Source organism: Zosterops lateralis (genome assembly GCF_965231275.1).
Source record: "Zosterops lateralis genome assembly, chromosome: W".
NCBI classification, from domain to species: Eukaryota; Metazoa; Chordata; class Aves; order Passeriformes; family Zosteropidae; genus Zosterops; species Zosterops lateralis.
In genome coordinates this window covers 13,847,414-13,864,473 of record NC_139801.1, presented here as the reverse complement: position 1 = coordinate 13,864,473, position 17,060 = coordinate 13,847,414, and positions in this window count along the sequence as shown.

Sequence of the window (17,060 nt, the reverse complement as noted above, 5' to 3'; positions counted from 1 at the left end):
AGACTTGTAACAAAGGTATAAAAGATGAGCATCTTTTGTAACCAACTTGGGACCCTGACTTTGAGACATTAGTCCTCAGGTCCTCGGGCCCTAAAAATAAAGCACCGCATAAACTGACACTCTGTTGGTTTGTGTTTTCTCTGGGGATCGGGCAGCAGTTTTCTGGCAACCGCAGCAGGACCTCCGGAGGTGGCTGGGGCGGTTCGCGAGCTGATCAACTCCATGCCGGCACCAGGTGATTTCTGGGGAGTCATCGACCCGCGCCCGACCCCGCGCCTGACGGACGACTGTGAGAAGGTAAGCCCGAAAGGTGCTTAATTTTTTTTTAAGGTTTGGGTGCCTGCCTAATAAGACGGGACAGCGATTCCCGCAGGGTTGGGCTAAAGACGTCTATGGTCTGGGAAGCCTAGGCGCCGACCGTCAGACGAGGCGAAAGCCTCGCAGGCTCGGCACTTGCACCTCGCGGCGACGAGAAGTGGCAAGTTTGGTATTGGTATTGGTACTGGTATTGGTATTGGTATTAGTATTAGTATTGGTGTGTGTGTATGTGTGAGCAACTTAAAGTGAAAAAAAAAAATAAAAAAAAAAAGAGAAAAAAAAGAAAAAAAAAAAAAAGAGAGATGATGCCGTTTAAAACCTTTAAGACTTTGGTACAATCTAATGATAAGGTCCCAGGGAATTCCCCCTTGGGATGTTTACTGGGAAGGTGGAAAAAGGAAGGATTCCACCAAGAGTTACATAAAAGTAAAATGATTGATTATTGTAATCATCGATGGCCGCTATATGAAACTGGTGGCCCAGAGTGGCCTTTGAATGGATCTGTTAACCCTGATGTTATAACCCCTTTGATGTGCTTTTTACAGAATAATGAGAAATGGGATGAAATACCTTATCTTGATTTGTTTTATGCTCTCAAAAACAAACCAGAGTGGCAAAAGGAGTGTGGAATTATGCTCTTGCAAAAGACAGAGAATGGAGATGGTTGTTTAGGATGTAAAAATAGAAGTAAATGTGATGAGTGCATTAGTAAGTTAATGAGTACAGAGGAAGACATTTCGTTGCTTGTATCCCCTAGTGCCCCCCCTTTAGAATCCTCTGAAGAAGAGGATGGAGCAGAATGTGGAGGGGGGGAGAAAGTGGTTTCCTGGGACTCGGGGAAAAGTGATACTCAAGAGTCACCTGCGAGAAAGGTGAAGGAGAAGCTGAGAACTCCCTTAGCTGAAAGAACTAGAAAAGGGAAAAAGGGTCGGGAGGACCCTCAATTAATGGCCCCATTGAGGGAAGCGATGGGGGCGCAAGGAGAGAAAGTAGTGATTAAAGTCCCATTTTCCCCAGGCGATTTGATGATCTGGAAGCAGTCAGCCGGGTCGTATGGGGAGGACCCAGAAAGAGTGGCTCGTGTGGTTAAAATGGTGATAAAAACTCAGAATCCGGATTGGAATGATTTACAAGTTTTATTAGATACATTAATGGACTCCACTGAAAAGGAGATGGTATTACGGGTCATGACGGAGAGAGCTAGGGAAATGGTGCGGTTGCAGCTGGCTGAGGGAACTTTGAATGATCTGGTGCCAAGAGAGGATCCTGGGTGGGACCCGAACACAAACAGGGGTTGGAAAAGGCTTAGAGACTACCAAGAGTTGCTGATTGAAGGAGTTAGGACTGGGATACCTAAAACCTTAAATTGGTCTAAATTATATTCTGTAAGACAAGATAAAAATGAATCTCCTTCTGCATTTTTAGAACGGCTGAAAGAGACAGCCAGGAAATATACTAATTTGGAAGTGGAAGGAGAATCAGGAAAATTACAATTGGCTTTGATTTTCATGGGGCAGTCGCAGGAAGACATTAGAAAGAAGTTACAGAAATTAGAAGGGGAGGACATGAGAAATTTAGAGAAGATGTTGGAAGTTGCTTGGAAAGTGTATAATAATAGGGAAAAGGAAACAGTGAAAAGGCAACAGTCTAGCATGTTAGCAGTGCTACAGCAGGCTGTGGGGGGTGATAATAGAAGGGGGCGGGGAAGAGGGAGAGGAGGTATCAGTCACGGGAGAATTCTGCAAAGTCAGGGAAGAGGGGGAGCTGGGAATATGTTGGGGGTCCAGAGAAGGTTGGATATTAATCAATGTGCCTTTTGTAAGCAGATGGGGCATTGGAAAAACGAATGTCCAGTGAGATTGGGAATGGGGAACGGAGCAACTACTATGGGAAATATGGGAACTTTCGCTTCAGGGACAGCAGATGTTGCTCAAGCATATGTTTTAGGAAACTATCAGAATCAGAGCTGACTAGACCAGGATCTCAAAGTAACCTTAGAAATTGGAGGACAAGAACATGAATTAAGAGTGGACACTGGAGCAACACATTCAGCATTAAACACAAAATTAGGACCATTAAGTGATACTAAAATTCAAGTTGTGGGGGCTATGGGAAAAATGGAAGAGAGGGCCTTCTTACAGCCCCTAGATATTAAATTTGGAGGGAAGGCGTTTGATCATCAGTTTTTATATTTACCTAACTGTCCAGAGTCTCTCCTTGGAAGGGACCTATTGTCACAATTAAATGCAAAAATAATATTTGAAAAAGGAAGAGTTAAACTGGAAATACCAGATGAACAATTGTCCAAATTATTTGTATTTAAAGAAGTTGAACCTACCCCCGTCCCAGAGGAAATAGAGCAGGCAGTAGTACCTTGGGTTTGGGAAATAGGAGTCCCAGGAAAATCCAAAGCAGCCCAGCCAGTGGTAATTGAATTAAAGGAGGGAGCACAACCTGTTAGGGTGAAACAGTACCCTATAAAGTTGGAAGCCCGGAAAGGGGTAGCCCCTTTAATCGCTCAGTTCATTACGCTAGGGATACTACAGGAATGTGAATCTGAATTCAATACCCCTATTTTTCCCGTAAGGAAGCCAAATGGTAAGTATAGACTAGTACAGGATTTAAGGGCAATAAATAACATTGTCAAAGACATTCACCCGGTGGTGGCCAACCCGTATACTTTGTTAACATCTGTGTCAGAGAAATTCCAATGGTTTACAGTTATTGATTTAAAAGATGCCTTCTTCTGCATCCCACTGGCATTAGAAAGTAGGAAATATTTTGCCTTCGAATGGGAAAATCCGGATACCGGACGAAAAAGGCAGCTCACTTGGACACGACTTCCCCAAGGATTTAAGAATTCTCCTACAATTTTTGGAAATCAATTAGCCAAAGAGCTGGAGGAATGGAAGACGACTCAGGTAAGAGAATCACCCTTCTCTTACGTTCTCCTCCAGTATGTGGACGACATCTTTCTGGCTACAGAACAACGGGAGGTCTGTTTAACCCTAACCATAGAACTGTTGAATATGCTGGGACAAGGAGGATATCGGGTTTCAAAGGAAAAGGCCCAATTAGTCCAAGAGAGTGTGATATACCTAGGCTGTGAAATCTCAAAGGGGGTAAGGAAATTGGGAATCAATAGAGTTGAAGCTATCTGTGCAATACCCACACCCCGAAACCACCAAGAACTAAGATCCTTTTTAGGAATGGTGGGTTGGTGTAGACTCTGGATACCAAACTTTGGGCTAATGGCTAAACCCCTTTATGAAGCTTTAAAGGAGTCTCAACTGCAGTGGAACAAACCACAGGAGAAGGCCTTCCTAGATCTGAAACAGGCCTTGAAAGAGGCACCTGCACTCGGCCTACCAGATTTAAATAAAGACTTTCAGCTATATGTCAATGAGAGGCAGCGACTAGCCCTGGGCGTACTAACCCAAACCCTCGGATCGTGGAAGAGGCCTGTTGGGTATTTCTCTAAACAACTGGACACTGTGAGCGCAGGATGGCCGGCATGCTTGCGGGCAGTGTCAGCCACAGTGATACTGATCCAGGAGGCCCGAAAATTGACTCTGGGGAGAAAGATGGAGGTGTTTGTGCCCCATATGGTACTGGCAGTTTTGGAACAAAAAGGGGGGCATTGGATGTCCTCTAGCAGATTGTTACAATACCATGCATTGCTCAGAGAACAGGATGATGTTGAGCTCAAAGTGACTAATTGCATCAATCCAGCAGAGTTCCTCCGCAGTGAGCAGAATGAGGGCGAATTAACACATGACTGTGTGGAAACCAACGAACAGGTATACCCTAGCCGACCGGACCTGAGAGATGTGCCCCTGGAGGTGCCAGACTGGGAACTGTACACCGATGGATCCAGCTTCGTAGAGAATGGAACCAGGTATGCCGGGTATGCGGTGGTGACCCTCACGCAGGTGGTGGAAGCTAAGGCCCTCACCCCAGGAACATCTGCACAGAAGGCTGAAATTATAGCATTAACCAGAGCCCTGGTCCTGAGCAGTGGGACAAAGGTAAATATATGGACAGATTCAAAATATGCATTTGGAGTTCTGCACGTACATGGGGCTTTATGGAAAGAGAGAGGACTGTTAAGTTCACAGGGGACATCCATTCGACATCGGAATGAGATCCTGCTGCTACTGGAAGCTGTGTATAAGCCAGTGGAAGTGGCTGTGATGCATGTGAAAGGACACCAGAAAGATGAGGGAAAGATTTTTCGAGGGAATCGGCTGGCTGATTTAATCGCACGAAAAGCTGCTAGAAAGGTCTGGACTGAAATGGCGCCGATTCCAACGAAGGTAGGACCAGTACAACCTTATATGGGACAAAAACCCAGTTATTCCGCTGAGGATGAGAAATTGGCACAGCTGGTCCAGGCCCAGAAGAATGCAATGGGATGGTATGTGACTGGGACTGGCCAAGTAGTGGTCCCTACCAAATTGATGAAGGTGATTTTAGAAACTGAGCATAATAAATGCCACTGGGGAGCAGAGGTATTGGTAAAATTTCTGAAGAGGGAAATTATCTCTAACCAGATGTTAACAATGGCTAAACGAGTGAATGCCATGTGCCCAGTGTGCCTTAAAAATAATCCAATAGTGAGGAAGCAGATACAACTAGGGAAATTACAGGTAGGAGCAGAGCCAGGAGATTATTGGCAGATAGATTTTTCCGAATTGCCCCGATCACAAGGATACAAGTATCTGCTGGTGTATGTCTGCACGTTTTCGGGATGGCCAGAGGCATTCCCTTGCAGAACTAATCAGGCCAAAGAAGTAGTGAAAACATTAATGAGAGAAATCATTCCGAGATTTGGGGTTCCATTAGGGATCTCTTCTGACAGGGGACCTCATTTTGTGGCAGGAGTGGTACAGACAGTCGCCCGACTGTTAGATGTTACCTGGAATTTGCATACCCCATGGAGTCCTCAATCCAGCGGGCAAGTAGAGAGGATGAATCAAACCCTGAAAGGACAGATTAAGAAAATCTGTCAGGAGGCCAAAATCCAGTGGCCTCAGGCCCTACCATTAGCCTTGTTAAGAATTAGGATTAAACCCCAAAAGAGGATAGGAGTAAGTCCATACGAGATACTGTATGGCAGACCATATCATGCTACAGTATTAAAGGGAGACCCTCATGTAGTAGGGAATGATGTGCTTTTTAATTATGTGTTGTCTCTGAATAAGGTACTTACTGCCCTAAAAGGAGCCCTGCAATGGAACAGACCCCTGCCGCTGGAAAATCCTGTCCATGACATCCAGCCAGGAGACCAGGTCTATGTGAAGAATTGGAACACAGACCCCCTGAAAGAAACATGGGAAGGCCCATGACAAGTGATCATGACCACCTTCACCGCAGTAAAAGTCGAGGGGATCGACAACTGGATACATTACACCCGAGTCAAGAAGGTGCCGACCCGTTGGGAAGTTCAACCGTTAACCCCCACTCGAATGGTGTTCTGGCCCAAGGACAGATTCTGTCTGATGACAGGTTCTTGCTGATCTGTTTATTACCTTTAACCAATGAATTTTTAGTTATTACAGAACTTGAACCCAAAATAGTGATGATGGAAGGAATGAATGTGTCTATGACCTGTCTGTTCACGGACAACCAGAAAGTTGGATCCGACAAAATCAATATAAAGTGGAGGAGACAAGGGGCAGAACAAATTCATACAGGTATAACTATGGTTTGGGATGAGGATGAGCAAAAAGGAAATACCACCCTGCAACTATCCAATGTCACAATAACTGACAGCGACGTTTATCGTTGCGTGGACTGGATAAGAGAGAGTTTTGATTATGGGAGTTTCAAATTGAAAGTTTTACCATGGGATACTGGGAAAATAAGTGAAGAAACTGTAGCTGTAAATGTAACTCCAGTCTCAACTCAGGTGGATATGTGGGACGGACCTCCTTTGAGAATAAATTGTACCTTCAAATTGGAAAAGGAATGTTATCAGGATATCCAAGTCAAGTGGTGGAAACAGAATAAACATCAGCAATGGGAAAGACAGCTGGGGAATATAAGTTGGTGGACTCTGGGAACTTATGGGAAGGGGTGGCTGAATTATACTGATCCGAAGATAGGAGAGACAGAAGGTATATATCTGTGCATAGTGTCTTGTGGAGGGAAAGGGAATTTTGGGTTACGAAAGGTGGAGGCAAGGGCCCACTTAGGCTCTGAAATTAAGGCCCAACATGGAGAATATCAAGTGACCAAAGGGAAGGATGTGATTTTTACTTGTGAAGTTAAAGAAGGCCAGCATTTTTCCGAGTATGGATGGTGGTTTGGGAAAAATTTAACATCCTCAGGGAAGTATCAGATAGAAAGGAGATTAGGAGAATCAATTATCCTGATAGTAAGGAATGTGCAGCCAGGAAAAGATGAAGGCATTTACTGGTGTTGGATAGCACAGGATGATTGGTGGGCACATGCAAGAACGATGATGTACCTAGGTGAGATGAGAGTGACTCGGTAGGTAGACAGTGAGGTAGGGTTACCAAGAAACTCTAAACAGGAAAATCTGGTAGTAGGACTGATACGAGACTTTGGAAAAACCCAGAATGTGTCATCCATAACTGCTTGTCTACCTTTACCCCATGCAGCAGGGGATCCCATACCCTGGGGAATTATTCCTATCACTGAAATGCCTCCGATCACCAGAAATGGGACAAAGGAATGTAGGAAAGAGTTGCATAACCGTACTGAGTGGACAGTTAAAACAACAACTCTCCGCAAACAGTGGTCATCACCTGGAAGTAGAGGGGATTGTGAAGCCTTACCCAATTCCAAATTCATCACGATTGGACGATTCAAAAATGTAGGATGGTGTGAATATGATGAGGTACAATCACATAAAATGCCCATTACAAAATATTACTATGAAGTGGTTTGCCAGGATGGCAAGGAAGAGTGGACTACATGGCAAGCAATCTGGGGGCCAAGCTTGCTGGAAACATATAGTTATCTAGGGAAAATTGGATGGTGTATACAATGGACTGGTAGAAAGAACCAGACACATGCCCATGTCCTGACAGCAGAAACAAGTCATAGGAAAATGACAGAGAAAGTAGAGTCATGGAATTGTACAAGGGTAATTACATGTGATACACCAGGAGAGCAGGTAGGGCTGGTACCAGTGAAGATTTTGCTGAAATGGGGATGTGAATGTAGAGGATACAACCACTCTATAAAAGGAGAATTAAAAGGACAAAAGCAGGTGAATTGCAAAACTACTACTATAAGGAGTCCAGGGAATTTAGTATGGGTCATGGGACATGGAATGTGGACCACACATATACCTATAGATGGATTGGTAACCCAAATAACATTGGGAGTGCCCACATTATGCCCATTCTGGAAACAATCAAGATTGACAGATTTGGACATAGGAAGGAGGAATAAAAGAGAGGTCATAGAGGGAATAGATCCAGAAGATGAGTGGCATGAACCATCAGGAGGGGTCAAATTGGGTTGGATGTTAGAATCATTATTTGCTCCCATATCGACCTATAGAAATAGGGAAATGCTCTACCGGCTTTTGGGACAAACTGAGAGATTAGCATCAGCCACTAAAAAGGGGTTTAAGGATTTGAATTTGCAGCTACAAGCAACTAGTAGGATGGCTATACAGAATCGAATGGCATTGGATATGTTGTTATTAAAGGAACATGGTGTCTGCGGGTACCTACATGATAGAACAGATCATTGCTGTATCCATATCGCAAACGTTACAAAGGAAGTAGAAAAAGACATAAGTCAATTGGATGATATAGAGTCTAAGATACAGGAAACCAAAGAAGATGCTGAACACAATTGGATTGGAGCAATATTTAGCTCTTTAGGGATCCAGGTTTCTGGTTGGATATCCTCTGTCATTCAATATGTAATAATGATTATAATCTTGGTTGTGATTATTTTTGTAGCATATCGTTGTTTCTTAGGAATGATCTTTAGGGAAAGGATGCATACGAGAAGAGTCATGAAGGCCATGACCCAAAATGAAGTCATGACAAGAATTACTCCACCACCATCTTATATAGAGACTGCTGCATGAAGAAGAGAATTGAGCATCCTTGCAACTGGTTGAAGAATGCTCAAAAGGGGGGAGTTGTTGCCATAAGGCCTCCGTTAGCAGTAGTTAGGCTAAGGAGTTGGTCCCTGTGCAGGCCCATTAGAACCAAACCTGAGAAATGAGGCCTGAGAATCTGCTGATGCAAGGAACAACGTTTAAAGGACTTAGTAGAGCATGTAGTACATATAGGTATACAATTTACTTGTGAAATATGATTACATGGTTACCAATAAAATGTTTCTATGGTGGGAGTTAAGCTTAGAGAATTAACCTTTATTTTAGCTAAAGCAAGCGTGCAAAATTTATAGCCTTTAGAAAGGTTACCTGTAAGATGAATGTGAATGTTTAAAGTAAAATACGTAGGAGATTGCACGTAGACTGATGAAGTAAGACTTGTAACAAAGGTATAAAAGATAAGCATCTTTTGTAACCAAGTTGGGACCCTGACTTTGAGACATTTGTCCTCAGGTCCTCGGGCCCTAAAAAATAAAGCACCGCATAAACTGACACTGTTGGTTTGTGTTTTCTCTCGGGAACGGGCAGCACACCCTCATTGGTTTCATCCCAACCCCAGTTCTATGTCAATCAGAAGTTATCCAGCCCCTGGGCCTTGTCTGTCACTTTGGGGTCTCTCCCAAAAGTCTGGAAAGTTCCAGGAAAAACCCCAAGTGATTGGACAAGACTTCAGCTGTCTCCCCACCTGAGTTATTAATTTGTTACTATGTATGTCATTTATCCAGAGAGCCATGCCCCTTTGGCCCCTGATTTGTCCCCACTTATACCCATCCCTGAGTTCCTCCCCCCAATAAAAGGTGTTGCATTGGGGGGTTCAAAAGAAGATTTTTTCCCCTCGCTTTTCCCCCGCTGCTTCTGCTGAGGGGTGTCTGCTGGGGCAGATATCCTGATGAATAAAGCCAGCAGTTAACCCAGAACAGCCTCCTCTTTTTACCTGCCGTCGTTGCTTCACTCCTTCAACCAAGCAAGAACTCATAGGGTCGGTGAAGTTCACTCTGCTACCGAGCCGCCCCCTTTACTGTTGAGGTGTCAGGGCTAGCCGAGGCAGAGAAAGACACCTCAACAGCAGAACAGGTAGAGTCCTGAGGAAATGGAAAAAAAGATGAGTTGGGCTGCAGGGAAAGAAGGGGAGGAGGGCTGGGTGCAGCCCCCACCCGCATTTCTCTGTGTTAGCTGTGCAGTCTCTGCAGCCGCTTGTCTCCACTGCGCAGCCTCTGTTCGCGGCTCCGCTGGCGCTTGCCGGGCTACTGTTTGTGCTTGCCGTACGTCCCACCCTGGTTCGGGCGGCGCCAAAGTTCCCGCTTGTGTCTCTATCGGGCTGCCTGTCCCCCACCCCCGTGTCACTGCCCACACAAACACCACTCACAGCCGTGCCATGGCCTGTATCCACAGTCACTCCGCCTGACATGCCGGGGGTCCCTCTGGCTCTGGCCACCCCACCCCCAGCCACTTCCTCTACGCCGGGGCGGCTGCCCATCTCCCCTGCCGTGTGGCTGTTTGTCCCCACGAGATTCGTGCTGGACTTCCCTGCAACCCTGCCCTTGCCTACTCATATTACAGCTGTGAAAAACGAGGTTCACTTTTTAGTAAATTAAAAAAACTATGTTTAATAAAATAATTAAGACAATTAGGAGATAAGAAAAAACCAAGAACGGCCGGCCGGGTGACTTGGCATTCAGCCAAGTCCACCCCTTGCTTTCTCAGGGATACTCGTTAAATACCCTTCTCGTTATATCGATATATGAATATTCATAAAATTCCATAAACTAGTTTCCATATTCCAGGACCTGTTTTGCATGGTCCCTCCTTGGGTCCGCCTTTTTAGAGCATGCGTGTTTCGTGGCTGTGTCCTTTTTATCGCTTCCAGTTTGGGCCTTGGTCCGTGCTTTCTGCAGGTGGTAGATGCTGATAGTTGGTGTATCAGTAGCAGAGTCTTCTTTACATGTTCACTGGATGTTATCCCAACCAAACAGACAGTTTAAGCAGACTTACATCAACTACTCCCATTATATCTAATCTTCTTTTACCAATAGCATCCTTATATCCTTACTATGTTATTAATCATATAGCACACATCTTGCGAAAAGCCAATTTTATAATACACACATATAACACAGCCGTGGCTGCGGAACGAGGGGGCTGCCTGCAGGGTCCATAGCAAGGCCACCGGATGCTCCACGGGTCGCCTGGCTTCCGCCAGAAGACCCCTGTCCTCACAAAAGAGCAGTCCCAGGCCCCGCCTACACCCCCCACTCCTAGAGGACTCAGACGTGGGTCCTGTTATCCCTCTCCCTGCCTTAGAAGAATTAATCTGAAACAGATTCTGCTCTCATATCGGCACTCATTTCTTTAATAAATGACCTTCTTTTTGATACAGGAAGCCTAGTCAGAGTCCAAAACTATCTCGATTTGAGTTTTGAGGACAGAAAGGAGGGAGGAAGCCAAACTCTGACAAGGTTACATCCAGGAGAAGAACAAAGAGTTTGTTTTTCAAGAGATGAATATTTTATAAAACCTTTAGTAACTTTAAAAGTAGGTCCTAAAGAGAAGGTATTCCAGTTTTTAGTTGATCTTAAAGCAGAAAAAATATGTATCATGAAAAACCCAGTAGGATGTAAGGTAAGTAAAGAAATCTCAGAAATGGTGACAGTAGGAGGGAAAAAGTTTGACGTCCCTATCATAAAAGATATAGTAATTAAAAGAAATACCAACAGATGGATGGGAAATATTTTATTAATCCCTGAACTGAGTCTTAATGTGTTGGGAAAAGATCTAGAAATATTATTGGGAATAGGGGTTATACCAGAAGAATAATCAAAGTTTGGCAATAATAAAATCCTCTTAGAAAAAGAGAAAAAATATCTTGATGGTTTGTAAGAAAATCTTACAAAGAAAAGAATGTTGAGATGTGCCTTTAAAAAGCGTAAAATGTTTACTGATTGAGGATAATACATGCTTTAAAAAAATTTAGGAAAAAGAGGGCTGCTTGAAAAAGGATTAATGCAGTTTTACAAATTAATGGGGAGGTTCATTTTTAAAAGTTTTTAAAGGGTTTTCTAGGTTTTTAGAAGTCTTAAAATGTTTTTTTGAGATTTTTGGAAATTTTAGAGGGTTTTTTTGGGTTTTGTAGGTCTTAGAAGTTTGGTTGTTTTTTTTTTTTAATAAAATTAGGGGCATTGAAATTGCCTGAAGAAATAGCTGTAAGATATTGAAGGGGAGGATGACCTCGGAAATGGGAAGGAATAATTTTGATAGAACAGGAGATTGGAGTCAAAAGAGTTGTGAGAGTTCTGGTGTTTGATAAGAAGGAATTGGAAGTTTAAAGAATGTGATGACGAAGAAGAAGAAAGGATTATGGATGAGATTAGAATTTTTCGTTATTAGGAATTTTTTTCTAACAAAATTAATACTCAAATGCCATAAATGAGATGTGTGTTAGGAGTCCAGGTGTAACCCAGATGGAAACCTGAAAGTAACACCCTAAGAGGTAATGTTTGAATTGTGAAACTGTTGTTTATGAAGTAAAAAGAGATGAATGTTAAAAAGGTATATCTTTACAATTGCAAAAATGGGAAGGACAGTTCTTTAGCCCCACAGCAAGAAGATGCTTTTTCAGGTATTGCAAACAACTGAAGCTGCAGTATGACTGACAACTAAAAAGCTGCAAATTTTGAATCAGCGCCAACAAGATCAAAAGACCAGTGTAAGAACTTAAGAATGAATTGTAACATCCAAACCAGGTGATACCAAGTTGAAGTTTAAACAGAGCTGAGTGGTCATGAACTGGAAAAAACTAAAATAATTCAAAAATTTTGGACAACAAACTTTCTCTGTTTTACTTCTCTGCATAACATTTAGAAATCAGTCCGGTCTGTCAGATCCTCTTACTTCTGTTTCTTCACAGCTACAAAGAAAATGGACTTTCAAGTAACCCTACTCTACAGGTGTGGAGAGTTGAGGTTGAAATGTGTAGTATTGTTTTGAAAGAGTTTATGCCACCCCACTGTGTAATGTTGCAGGTACATGAAGATCACAGGAAGAGGACTGGCTCCATATTCTTGGCATTTTGGCTAATTTATTTTAGGTTTTATACCTTACAGAACAGACAATATATTTTTTGCCTCTTTTATTTTCCCTATTTTTTGTGTGTTTAAAGTAGCTCTTTCATACTAACTTAAAGACTTTTTATTACTCATTAATCTGTGCTGCTAGTGCACTAACTGAGGATAGCTTAAAGAGGGAGGGCAAGGAGGAGCACCTGTGCAAAATACCAAGGGGATATGTTGGTGTTCACAGAATATAGATTTGAACTACTACCCAGCAGTGTAATAATTAGAGTTTCAACTGAACTTGTACTGTGTCAGAGTTACTACAGTAGATATGATTCTTTTGTACACACACAAACATGCAGATATTTGTAACCAACAAGGGACATTCTTCAGTTATGCTGGCAGTGTTGTCCCCACAAAAAAGTAGTTAATTACTGATAGAAATCTAGTTCTGTCAAGTTTATAGTAAAAAAAAAATCTCAAGAGCAAATTTTTCTTCTACTATTTGAAAGTCACAAGAAGAGATATAAAGATTTGCTCTTCTAAGTGGGTGGGTCAAAAATAATTTAAGGTACTAATTATATAACTTTATAAAGTGGAAAACTCTGTCATCCATCTCTTAGATAAAGGTTGAGATGTAAATATTGTCGTCCCTGAATTTCTTGCCTTCAAGTGTTTGAGTCTTTGCAGCAGCTTCTCACGCTGCTTCATGTAAACAATGTTATATTCTTAGAATTTATCTGTATGTTTTGCATTCTTGTTCTCTGAGAGAGAATTTGACTGATGGTCATATTGACCAATGGAGTCAGGAGGTTGTAACCTCCTTGGGCCAATCTTGGCCCTCTGTACAAAATGTATATAAGCCTATTGTAGTCAGATAATAAAGAGCTTTCCATGTTTCACCAAGCTGCTGCCTGCTGTCCTCTGTCAAGGTCCGCTCCCACGTCACAACATGTTGCCCCTCTAAAAGGCTAGGGTAACAAAATATCAGTTGAGATGGGTTTTTGGGGGGAGTTCTTTGTGTGATTGTTAAGAAACTTTTGAAGGTGTTTTGGTTTTCTTTTTTTAATATAAGAAGAAGTCAGATTTTTTCTTGTGGTAAAGTATGAAGAGAAATAGTATGAATGACAAGATACTTGCTGCTTTGAAATATTATTGTGGTGTATGCAAAATTTTTAGTCACTTTGTTTCTTTCCCTGTTTGGTGATGTTAAATGGCACTAAATTATTATAAATTTTGCAAAAACTGTTTTGGAGGTTTTACTTAGTTTTCCAGCTTTTTGCAGATGAGACCTGTCTCACAAAACTGGTGGTGTTAATTGCTGTCAAAGGGGGTTCTCATCAAAGTTTCTAAGGAGTATCTAATCTCTCAAAGCAATGCATAGCAAATTGAGTGAGTGTTTTTGCCTTAGATGAAAATAAATCCTATAGTGTATGCATCTTTCTAAGTTCTCCTAAAATAGTGTCCTGGATTGCAGTGTAGGATGTACACAAAGTATTTATTCTATCACCATCTTCATGAACTGTTGAAACCAGGTGGGCTAGTGTTTTCCCAAGCCCCCTGCCTCTTCTGCTAATGGCCTTTGGGGTGTCTTCTGCTAATGGCCCATTAACGCCTGGCCCATGACTCACAGGTAACTCCCTCCAGGAGTTATCTCGGTTTAATGGGCCATCAAGGACCCACTTCACAACTCCTCATCCCATTGTGAGATGCTCTGCCCAGGGGGAGGAGCCAAGCATTCTCACCTGGATATAAGCTGGTATGTGGGACAGTACAAGCAGCCCTTACCCACTGGATTCCCAGAGGACCAGAGCTACCAGACCTTTCTACAGGATCACTGCTTCAGGAAGACCATCTCATCTGGACTGCTTCCACCATCCTGCTCAGGTTGTATTCTGACTCTGTCAGTGGTCCTTTGTGTTACTGCATTTATTTTATTTTATTTTAACCTTTTTACCTTTCTTCTTATTAAATTGTATTTCTGACTTGGAGCCTCTCATTCGTTTTGCTTTCAAACCACAACAAATAGTAAAAGAAAATATTCTAAAATAGCAAGAATTCATTGTCTTCCTGCCCCAGGAACAGGCTGGGTGGAGGATCTGCCCACCAGAAACCTTCAATATGATAAAGCTCTAACATCGGAATATTTATTAAGTTAACAAGTTAAGAATAGCCCATAAATACCTTAATAGAAAAGAAAGAAGTAAAGAGGTAAAAGTAGTTTCTTTTTTTTACACTCTGTAGTTTAAGTTATTTTTGTTATTGAGTAAATTTTTCTCTTTAAGTTTCCTTTTAACCTGTCCCTCAATCCTCGTTGCAGTTAAAAAGGTGGAGGCTTTCAAAAATTAAATGGTATCAGAGGTGATTCCCTAGAGAGGAAAATGACACCCTAATTTCAGTAAAATGATCATGCAGGAGAATCACAGTACATTGAATAGCTAAATTGAAGATACAGTTTAGTTTTACTCAAAGTGCAGCTCTGGCCAGCACAATTAATTGTCAGTTCTAAAAAGGCTTTGCAGCTGGCCTTTGGATTAAAAGACTTTACTGCCTTTTAGTGATGCATGTATACATATATCCTGGTAAATGGGGATTACTAGTTCCTGTTGAATGGGAGATGCCTGAGTAACTGTCCTGGTTTAGGATGAATTAGGGGAGAACCTCCAAAGGAATCCCCTAATAACAAAACCTCTACCACCCCTCCCCCAGTCCTGGGTTTGGGAAGGAATTTCTCAAACAAAGTGGAAAAAACCGGTTTATTGACAAATGAGAGAACACCCCCTGACACAAGGGAAAAGGAAAAAAAAGAAAAAAAAAGCTCAGGTTACTGTGAGGGAGAGGGCGCAGATCTTCTTTCGCGGGCTCCGGAGATCCTCGGACTTCTCAGGTCAGGTCAGGTCCGGTGCCGGTCCAAAATCTTAAAAGGGGGAAGGGGGGGGGGGGGAAGGGAAAAGAGGGGAAGGAAAAAAACAAACAGAGGTGCAAAGCAGCAAAAAAGAAAAAAAAAAAAAAACAAGCCAGAAGCCAGAGCAGCCAAAAAGCCAGCAGCTAAGCAGAGGGAGCAGAGCGCAGAGCGAGTGCCCGCCCAGCCAACAGGAAAACAGGGACAGCTGTTAGACATAACAATGTAGTCCACGATATGGGATAGGAGGCACCGTCAACCCAGGACAGTAACATAGAACAACTTCAATTAAAAGGTATCAGAAACTATTTGCTTGAAAATGAAAAGAGTGTGACAAGAAAATAAGAGGGTAAAACCCAGTCAAGACCACTGTATTTTGCCACTGAGAAGAGTCATATACTGACTGTAGGATACACGCCCGTAGGCCTGGTCAGGTGAGAATATAAGTCAAAGAACTGGAACTCAATTTTTGTCACTCACTCTTTTGTCTTTCAAAAATATTAACAGAATCATGACACAAGTGCTACGAAAGACTGTAAACTCAGGTTTTTTTTCTAATGCCCATGTCAACATTCACTATTATAACCCATCCAAATTACATGCTTACATATGTGTAAAATTAGAACCAATACTGGAATTTTCAGAAATTAGGTATCTATTCGGCTAATCATTAGTGTAGTCCAAAATAAGCAAATATTGGCAATATCTATGGACCGTAAAATAACTGCATCTATACAGATAAAATAATATGGAAAACCCCTTTTTGATCTGAAAAAAAAAAAAAGCAAATAATGAAGGCTAGAAAACAAGAAGAATTGCTCAAGCCAAATGATTGTTAAAAAGAAAGAGGAGGGGATATTTTTATAAATGTATATTATAAAATTAGCTTTTCACAAGATGTGTGCTATATGATTAATAACTTTGTGGTAAGGATATAAGTTTTTATTTCTGCTATTAGTAAAGAAAATTAGGCATAGTAGTAGCAGTTGATATAGTATGCCTAAACTGTCTGTTTGGCCAGGATAACATCCAGTGAACATGTAAAGAAGACTCTGCTATTGATATACCAACTATCAGCATCTACCATCTGAAGAAAGTATGGACCAAGGCCCAAGCTGGAAGTGATAATGAAGAACACAGCCAAGAAACAAACATGCTCTAAAAAGGCGAACTCAAGGAGGGATCATGCAAAACAGTTCCTGGAACATGGAAACTAGTTTGTGGAAAAGTTTGAATGCAACAATACTGATGCAATAGAAAGGGTATTTAACGAGTGTCTCTGATACAGCAGAGTGTGGACTTGGCTGAATGCCGTCACCCGGCCCACTGTCCTTCCTTTTTGCTTAATCTGTTTCCTAATTGTCTTATGGTTTTTTATTATTAAACCTATTTCTTAAAATTTACCAGGAAAGTGAACTCTGTTTTTCACAACTCAAGGCTAAAACTCTTAATTTATAGTTAGCGGAGCAAGTCACTGCTTCCTTCTCACTGAGTCTTCTGGTACCTCCAGTGACCCATCTTACACTGAAATTTGCTAAGGATTATTTAACAAGCTGTTGGGGGTTAGACTTGTTTCTTTTTTTTACTTATAGAATTTTCCCCATAAGTTGGTAGGAAACTAACTACTGGGTACTTATGGGTGCTCAAGCAGAATAAAGGTGCCAAAGGAGAGGAGTTGTAG